Genomic DNA, 10,176 nt, shown 5'->3' on the forward strand with positions numbered 1-10,176 from the left:
CCAAACTTTTCAAGTATTTGTGCATTGTTTTTTCACATGCAGCCTTTAACTGTAAGGGTTATAAAGGAGAAAATGAATTTTTCCTTCCACAGCATGAGGTTTAAGTAGGATACAACTATGCAATACTGAAATTACCTCAGGAAAAAAATCTGTTATTTTTATAGAAAACATTAAATAATAATTAAAGGCTAATGAACTTTCTTATTAGAAGGGACTATTCAGCCTGACTTCTCTGGCGGAGGACTAGTAGAGTCAGCTCAAAATAACTCTTGCAAAAAACCAAAATCTCTTGACGTCAATACCACCCCTCTTTTTCTTCAATACTTAGGAGGTCTCCTGAACTACCTCTTAAGTGCAAGTTTTTAAACTTGAATTTTAATGTACCTCATATTTCTGGGTCAGATATCCATTTCAGAAGGACAGTACAATCACGTGTGTGTGTTTGTGTGTGTATATATGTACACCCCAAAATGATGGCAGGTTCATTCCATATGTTAGGCACAAATAAGACTGTGAAATCGTTCTCCGTATCTCAGTAAAAATAAAATCCCAGAAAAGACTTGTGCTGATTCTGTGGATGTTATAATTGTGAATTGTTTTACTGAATGTGAGGTTATGTTTGAGGGGGTCTCAGCTTTGTTTGAATCTTTAGGTTACCTGTAAAGGCCGGCATTTGTAACTAAAATCTTCACTATATCCAGCCCCAGATGGGTTTCTTGGTTGATGTATGTGATAGGAGTCATCTTTTATCCCTAAGCGTCCGTAGACTACACAAGCATGAGTTTCTGTTTTCTGTCTCAAAACATCCCTACCAAAGATTCAGCAAGCCTGGCTTGTTTCCAAAAAGCGTCCTTTGTGAGAATTAAAAGAGAATGTTTGGAACACTATATAATAAAAGCAAACAAAATACAGCAGAAATAATTTTTTATCTCAGCAAGGGCTGAAAATGAAAATAAATAAAGACTAAGTGCTGCTTACTGAAATTTCTCTGCAGTGTGCACAGAGCAGAAAATAAAATAATTTTGTTGGTTCTGTTATCATTCTTGAAAGCATGACACAAAGCAATGCTGATATGGTACAGGTCCATCTGCCAGCTGGGGAAGAAGAAAAGAAAAAGCAATTAAGAACATTATAAATTTGGTTTGTTGCTCTGGGCTGGAAAGATCCAGTTAAGCATGCAGTGATTCTGAACAGAGAAGTACAGGAGACAAGCCAAGAGAGAATTCCTCTTGATATTATCACTTGACCTGTTTCCATTGCCTTGCACAGCTCTCCCAGCCAAGGATATATCTGTAGCCAAATCACCCCTGGCTCTCAAAGCTAAAATCTGACAGTCTGTGTATAAATCCACACTCCTGAGGATGTGTGGGCTAAATACCAGCCTGGACAACTTACACAGTCTGACCCTGTGAAAGAGCACCATTCTGCACACCTCACTGAAGACACACAGCCCTGATTTCTAGAGCATGGAACTAGGTAACCATTTTGACTTGTCCTATTCCTTATACCATCACCTTCTTGAGGCAAATTTTGCTTGATGTGTGAAACCAAGGAGTAAAAGTAGCTCCTGCTCTGTACAGGCAGTGAGAATCCATATCACTTCCAGGAAGAAGGCTCAGAATTAATTGTCTTGCAAATGGTCTTGTATGTTTTGTCTGTTTGCAAAATGCCAATTAACCAGCACTGACTTTTCCGGGGGAGACAACACAGGCAAAGAACTGCTTTCATTGCACCTTTTGCACTTTGGTTTTGGTAGTCTCAGTGTCCTTGGTGATTCTGCACAGGACTCCAGTGGTATGCACATAAAACGGCAGTGGGAAATGAGCCTCTGAGAAATGAATCTAGACCACATTACTCTTAAGTAAGTGCATTGGGCAGCTGGTGCAGGTCCAGCCAGACACAGCTCCCTTGAAACCAAACCTTATCTTTATGTGTCACTGTAATCTGGAGGAAATGAACACAAGAGAGCTCTAAAGTTATATCTGCTTTACAGCATCTGTCCTTGCAAACTGATGATGTAGAATAACCCATTTATCTGGGACTGTCTCTGGTTCCACCGTTCCAGAGCTACTGTGATGCGGTGCCCTAAGTGCAGGTGTGAAGCACAGCCCATAAATCTGCTACCACTGCCTTAAAATCATTGTTTTGCCATGTGTAGGTCACCCTGAGCCTGCACTAATTGTACTGAACTGCAGTTATTTTTGTAGGCAGCTTGGATCATTTTTCCATCCCTTTCTCATCTCACACCTGCTTGGTGCACAGCCAGAGGCTCACCCATGGACAGCTGCCCTGTGCCAGGGAGCAGATCTGCCACATCTGCCAAGGCACCAGCAGGCACAGTTGTACCATTGGTGAGTCACAGCTTTGGGCAGGAGCGAAGCTGTCACCTGTTTGTATTTATAAATACAAAAGGAATAGTGTCAGGCCACTGTAGGCTTGGTGGTGCTTTGCAGTCTGACTCTGGGATATGCCTGGGCTGGCTTAGTCATTCTTGTTTCCATGTTCATCTGCAGCACAGAGGAGCCAACGACAAGGTCACACTGGCCAGCAATGGTGGCCACAGCACAGCAACCTGGAAACAGCCTCCCCTGGCCATCAGGTACCCAAATCAGCAATGGCTTGGAGAATGCCATGTGCTGAGTACTGAGAATCAACCTGCCAGCACTCAGCTGAGCAGCTGCAGGCTGGGCATAGTCTTCAAGATGGATATTGCTGCAAGCTGATGTGAAATTTGTGCCAGATTATCTCCATTCATTAAGTGAGAGAATAGAAAAATTGGCCATTTTAATAAGGATGGAATTAAACTTGAATACGAAAAAATGAAACTAGTTGTCTAGATAGAATAAATCTTTTATAGTGTTTTATAAATCATTACCAGCTAGTTCATGTTTGTGTGGAAGATTTTTGTGAAAAGCTGATCTTCTCTTGCTGCAAGCATTTCGCTCCCATTCTGTGGGGGAAAAAATGCTTGGTTCCATTTGTAGAAGGTGGAAAAGGGTTATTAGTTCACCAATAGAGGATCATTTGGCTCTGGAAATGTTGATTTGCTCTCTTTTTTTTTTTTTTTTTTGTCTGGCACTGGAGAAACCAGAATTGGTTTTTAAATCTAATGATACAAATTGGAAATAAATTTCAAAGGTAAAACTAGAGGTAGATATGTAAAGAGCAATGTTGTACCTTTGAACCGGTAAGTTAAACTAAAAGACAGGTGTATCATAAGGGTTGTAAAAGAGCAAAGCCTGGATAAGCACTCATAGTGCCTCTCCAGTTTGGTTTATTCCTGTTATTAGAAATGGGTGAGCCTTAAGAGGCTTGTTACTTTCTCCTTTACTGGGCTGCCTGTTTTCTGAGAGCTTGGGAAAATCTTCGTCCACTGTCTAGGCACTTTGAATGGTGCAAACGGAATTTTGGAAGGATTTTATTTCATTGTCTCTTCTGTAATTTTGCCTATTCATTTAACTTGCAATTTTAAACCTGTTTAAATGTATCATTAAACATCTTAGTTTACTTTCAGGATAGGTGCCACTATTTGTCATTTAGCAAATTAATGAACTGAGGCACAAAGTGTGTAGCTGAGACGGGTGATGCATGCACTAAGCACAGAGTACTTGTAGTACTTGTAGTCACTGGTTCCTGTAGTGCCTGTAGTACTTGTTGCTGAGTGAGAAAGGATCTGATCTATGGCTGACAGGGACTGAGAATCACACGAAAAATGGGTCACTAGAGGAGGTGGGAATGACCTCAGGATCTTAGCAGCTGAAGAGAATGCAAATATTCTACTGGCCTGAGTGGATTGCTTGAGGTCCCCACAATTTCACCTGTTTCAGCAGAATGTAATTTAATAGTTTCTAGTGGATGTATCTGAATGGAAATAAAAGGCATCTCTTACAGCACAAACCTCTAAAATAATAAGTTTTATAAATTAGTGCTTCAGCCAGTTCAGCATCCACTCTTGAATAGTATTTCACTCATAAACAAGCAAGATAGTATTTCTGAAATATTATTGGTGTGGAAAAAAGATTGACTATAAAGAACAATATAAGAAAATTGTGCTAACTGATGCAAAGATGAAATTTTATCCTGACATTGTGAAAATGCTTCTCCTTATATTGTTTTATTAATTCCCAGTAGATGTAGGTTTAAAATGGAGTGCTGATTTGTCTCATGGAATTTAGCAGAATAAAGAAGCACAAAAACAATTTTAGTTTTATTGTCTTCTATTTCAATGTACCATTGGTTATTTGGAAGTTTATTGTTTGAACAGGTTGTTACAGTGCATTTCTTCAGTTACCTTAATGCTTTGATTTTGTAGTAAATTATATTCCAAGAATGCTTCTATTTTTCCTAAATTTGCTAATCTTAGAATTCATTAAATTCAAAATGGTCTCTCCATTGAGCAAGAGATCAGTAATTTTATAGCAAATGAAAATCAGTTATTGAACATGAGACATAAAAATTCTAAGAATGTATTTATTGTATTTGTATGTAACCAAGTAAACTGCTTTAAAATAAATATGAATATTATAGATAGCTTTTTTGTTGTTCCTGTTTTTCATCTCAAATGATTATTTTAAACACCAGATACTTGTCTCCTTAATTATTTTCCAAAATCCAATAACTGAAATAAATTTATGTTCCAAAATGGTAGAATGAGTGGATTCTCATTGACACAGATAGTACCATTTGCATGTTGCCATGGTGCTGACATGTCAGTTGTAGGCATTGAGGAGGTGGTTTGGGACACTTGAGCAGACTCTAGAGTGACTGTAGATTCATGAGGTCATTTATGACCTATAACTTCAGCTCTGCTGTTTAGTGTATATTCCTACAATGCACAAAATCCCATCCCCAATCATTATTTGAAAATGATCCTTTGTACTCATGGACTGTGTGGGCTTCATTAGGGGTTTCTGAGGACTTAAGGGAACACAAAATCCAGTGTCTTGTTTTCTAGACATTCAATGTTTCTGAAGGAAGAAGAAATGTAATTTGAAATTCTGTTGTTCTATTTATAGGTGACCTAATATCACAGGTTAGGTGCAGACAAAATTTTATTAAGTTCTGACTGATGAGTTCCATGTCTGGTAAATCTCTCTTGGTCAGATCCAGGTGTATTAAAGTGCTTGGTTGCTTTAGGATGTGAATGTAAATGGCAAAACTCATTTTATGAGCTTCATTATTTCTGGAGTGAGGCTTCTCATACAGCTTATTAATGTACCTGATTTTTATTATCTTTTCCTCAATAAAAGCCTCTTTCTTAATAGGTATTTTGACACTGAAGTTTAATGGCATTTAAAAAGATGACAGAGCGAGGCACAGAAATTGCAAGTCATATGTATTAAATTGTTCAGTCATGAAAAGATCATTCCGTCCTAAAAATGGAATCACTGCTGTTCTTTTTCCATTTAGGTTTTCATTTTTGCTCTGGTCGTTTGAACATATTACTCTGGATAAAATAATTTTATTTTGCTTTTAGGAATGATTTTTTTTCTACTTATCCACAAACTAGAAGAGTGAGAGAGACAGCAGCTAGAGAATCCCAAGAACATTTATGTTTTTTTAGCATTTATGAAATCTGTATCAATCAATTTGATAAAACAAAGTCTTCCAGCATGAAAGCCCCTAATAGTACATTACTCTATGGATAGCTATTCCTTTATTTGTACAAGCCACTCTGCCTTTGAAAATACACTGGATCACCATACTAGTATAATATTTGACTAGGTGACCTCCCGGTTCTGAAGGAAAACCAGGTCAAACTTCTTATTGTCAAGATTCTACTGGCTTCTATTCTTCTCTGCCTCATTGACTTGAGTCAGTAATTCAGATAAGACTTCTTCTGTGCATTTATAACAGAATATTTTATCCTTACATTTTTTTCAATATATTTTTCATTTGCAAAAAAGTTCTCTGCATTTTAAATGGATGCATGTATTTAAACTGACATTAATTTTCATAACGAACATGAAAATGTAATATACATAACCAGCTCAAGCTCATTACTGTGCTATTTAAAAACTTTCATAGCCATATTTGTGCTTAAATAAATATTCTCTTTTTCTTAACAACCTGCATTACTTACAGACAGCGATATACTCTTGCTGTAGGCAGAGGGAGCACCAATTTTCTGATGGCCTGAGGCTTTTTCATCCTGTAGACGTGGCTGCAAAAGGATTGGGGATGTAGCCTTGTGGAGAACATGGGTTTTTCCACCATGTATAGAGCAGTACAAACTTCATGCATGTGTTCTCTTCTTGGAAATGTCTGTCTGGGTAACACATGTTTTCTGGCTCTGAAATGCCACACTTCTGCAATATGTTCTCAGCATAACTCTGGATGAGTGCCTGTGTGAATGGAGGCGCTTGCAGTGAAGGAGTAATGTGATCTTCTGAATAGATTAATATGAATGGGAGCACTTTGGAAGCACAGATCGGACAGACTCATGAAGGATTTTCATTCCATTTGCAGGAATTATTTGTAGTCATTACTCATTTTCCAGGGTGTTGCACCACATAATGTAAGAGCCTATCTTTCTGCTTGAAGACGGGTTTGTGAGAGGATTTAGTCTTGTACAATAAGCAGCATGACTTGCTTTTCTCTCTGGTCATTTTATGGTGGTCTCTACGTTCTTATCACCTGGATATATGAATATGGACTGGCCAATCAGCTTGTTTTATTGTAAGGACAGATGCAGTTAAAGTAATGAAGACCATTTCATTTGTGTTTAGACTCTAAATATTCTTTAGAAGTCCTGGCAAACTGCTGTGAAAAGGGAAGCAGAATCACAGAATCAACTGCTTTGGGGTAGACTTCAGGGACCCTCTGTCCAACCCCTTGCTGCAAGCAGGGTCATCTCTGAGTTCAGCCCAGCCTGCTCAGAGCTTTACCCATGTGGTCTTGAACTCTCCAAGGCCAGAGTGGGACTGCCTGTCCAGGAAGTCTGGTTTCCTGACTGCCCTCAGTGAAATTTCTTTTCCTATATCCAGCTGGAATCTATTTCAATTTATGTCTCCTGCCTCTCATTCTCCTACTGTGCATTATTGTGAGGAGCCCATCTCAGCTCCTTGATAACCCTCCAGGCGGGTAGGGCCAGGCTGCTGTGAGACCCTCCTGAAGCTGTCCTTCACCCAGGCTGAACAAGCCCAGCTTCCTTCAGCTCTGCTCGCAGGACAAGTCCTCCAGCCCTGACCAACTTGGTGGCCTCCACTAGACTTTTCCAAGTTTGTCAGTGACTTTAGATGCCAGGCCAGAAACACTGCAGACATAATTGCAGAAACAAGATCTTGAACTTGTGTTTGTCACTTGAACATTTTTATACCAATTCTTTCTTTTGCTGTTCATTGAGCAAGAACCTGTCACCACTTAAAAGAAAGCAAAATCTATTATCACTCCATAAGATGCATTGCTCATAACAGCTATCCTCTTGGAATTTCATTAAAGACATTATAATCATTTTTCCTACAGTGTCTTCTTTTCATCTTCTTTGCCAAACTCCATGGATGGCAGACACTTTTCAGGATTAATGAATAGTGATAACATCATTAGTCACTATCTCAAGATCCAATAATCCTTTAAAGGAGTGATGTGAAAGTCAATAGGTAAATGAGAAAAGGCTTTTAAATTGCTTCCTGTCTCTAACAAGTCAATAAAGCCGTCAGTGGGAGGGTGAGCATCTCTGTGTCTCAGTCTAACAGCAGCAGAGGCTTCTTAGGAAGCAGGTTGTACAAGGACACACGAGAGACAGCAATGTTTGAAGCTACTTCCAGGCTGACCTGTGGAAGAGGTCTTTTTTTCCACTCAGACTGGCAAGCTGCATGGAAAGGATAGTGCCTTCTCTGTCTTTATTTCTAATTGACATCTGAAAAATTATGTCTGAGCTCTACTTTACCGTCACCATTGAAGGAGGAATTGCAGGTGATACCAAACTGGGAGGAACAGTTGCTACCCTGGAGTGCAGGTCTGCTGGTCATAAAGACCTTGAACCACTTTTTCTCCTTCAAAATGGGGTAAATGGGATTAAAGAAGTGGACAATGATGTGGAAGTTGAAGAGCTGGGCTGGCATAAGCAAAATACTCATGTCCTATTCCAGCCATTTGCATCCCCACACCTTAGGCTGTGCAGCTGCAAATTCTACACCAAGTAGGATTAAAACATTAAAGAAAAGTAAACTACCATGCTAGCATAAAGAAATATTTCTGCTTGTTTAGAAGCAAGGCAGGTCCTTCACATGTGTCCCTTTCTCCAGTGCTTTTCCTTGATAGTTTGAAGCAAAGCTGCATTATTCCATGCAGCTTAAAGTAGCCCTGTATCACACCCAGGGCTGTCTCCTTGCAGGAAAACCTGCCTTTTAATTTCTGATTGTATCTAACATAAAGGAAGTTCATTCTTGACAGTCTTTTTTATTTTTTTCACAGAAGACTAAATTATCAGGTCAGCTTCTTAGGACATTTTCCCTCCCTTCTTCTCCCTTAGGCAATTTGGTTTTACATTTAGCTTTGTTGGAATTGTCCAAGAGTAACTACAGTTTGGGAAAGCTGGGACATCCCTGCAGTCCAGCCTGAAAGGTGATTTGTGTCAATGCTTTAGGAACAAGAGCTGAATGGGGGACTAATCCCCTGTATAGAGCAGTGCTATCCTGCTGCCAGTCAACAAGCTGGATTTAGCTAGGATGAGTCTGCTGGGCATGTGATTTTGCTTAGAGAGCAGAGATAAAAGGTTTTTATAGCAGTTTGTGCAGCCACCTGCCACCTCCTTTGCTTGTGTGTGTGCAGGCACCAGCATTAGACACCAGCACATCCATGTGCATCTCAGGGCAGGGAGTGGAGAACTTGGATCCCCCTTCCACCACCAGGACAGTCAGAAACCAAAGCACTTTCAACACTCATCTGTGAAAATCCAGACATGCTGTCTCTTAGTATCCACTTTTCTTCAAGGGAAAGCAATAATGCATATATATACCTCTTATTTAGCATTACATCCATGAACTTCAGAGCACTTGGCATCAGATATTTTTATAACCAATTAAATAAATGTACAGGTGTTCCTCTCTGTGTGTTTCACAAATCTTTAAAAACAATTACCTCTTTTCTCGTTTGCTTAACTTACGATCAGAAACCAGAAATCAGTTGTTATCTCACAGAGGTTTTAAATAATAGGCATTCACTGCAGTGATTTATAATGCCATCCCTGACCTTGGATTACTTGTCAGTAATTAAACCATGTGTTTAAGTTCCTGAACTATTGGAGAAGAAGAAATATGTTAGAATGGAAGAATGCTTTTTCATCATGTCCTGTACAAAAATATTCTTTTAATTCATAAGCCACAACCTTACTGCAATCTCCTTGGTTTTCTTGCAGGTACCCATCAGAAGTAACCACAGAAAAGCAGTATATCAATGAGAATAACACAGTGGGTTTATTTCTTTGCAATTATTGGTGTCTTCTGTTTCATTGAGACTTTTTCTGTAGGACTCATTAACAAGAATTACTAACTGGAAATTAAAGGGACAGGATATATAGCCATAAATTTTCATGAACATGTGCTGCATCCTTCTGTGCTGCATTTTTTTCCAATTAAGTGAGTCAAGTTTTTGCAGATTAGGGAAGAAATAATAGAATAGCAATTTCATTCTGAGGTAAATGGGTAAATAGGGATATGTGAATAGATTGAAGCTCATTAAGGACTTGGCTTCATGGCTTCATAGTTGTCAATCTCTGGATTGCAACTGGGTGACACTCTGCCAATAAACATTTTCAGCACCATACAGAAAGTAACTAGTAAGAGAAAAATATTTTGGACATAAATTCAAAGGAGGAACATCTTAATATAAGTTAGTTATAGATATACCCAATGGTAAATGAAACTATTGAAAGATTCTTCAGTTACAACTGTAACAAACTTTTCTGAAAGTACTTAAAAATATTTGTCACCAATCCTGCAAGACTGACTGTGTTCGTACATATATATGTGACTGCAAACATACACACATACATGTATGCACCATCACTACTCAGGCTCACTTTGTTGTTAGCAAATGACTGGCAGTGCTAAAAGTAACAAAAGGACTTTCATCATATTGAATTAAAGTCACACAAAGGAAATTGGAAAACGGAGCTTTGTGAGGAGACAGAATGGAATAAAAAATACAAAAGGTCTCTCACCCCCTTCCCTTTTG

At 38.9% G+C, this 10,176-nt stretch overlaps 1 long non-coding RNA gene across 1 annotated transcript; it reads right to left on the reverse strand.

The window, feature by feature from the left end:
• Window positions 1-348: 348 nt before the first annotated feature.
• Window positions 349-2,055, reverse strand: LOC135296036 (uncharacterized). The gene is made up of 3 exons (XR_010358088.1): window positions 1,734-2,055; window positions 979-1,094; window positions 349-851 (listed from the first exon to the last, which is right to left on the reverse strand). It is a non-coding gene; the product is annotated as an uncharacterized LOC135296036 (long non-coding RNA).
• Window positions 2,056-10,176: the final 8,121 nt, after the last annotated feature.

The sequence above is a fragment of the Passer domesticus genome, chromosome 3 (genome assembly GCF_036417665.1).
Source record: "Passer domesticus isolate bPasDom1 chromosome 3, bPasDom1.hap1, whole genome shotgun sequence".
In the NCBI taxonomy this organism is placed as follows: Eukaryota; Metazoa; Chordata; class Aves; order Passeriformes; family Passeridae; genus Passer; species Passer domesticus.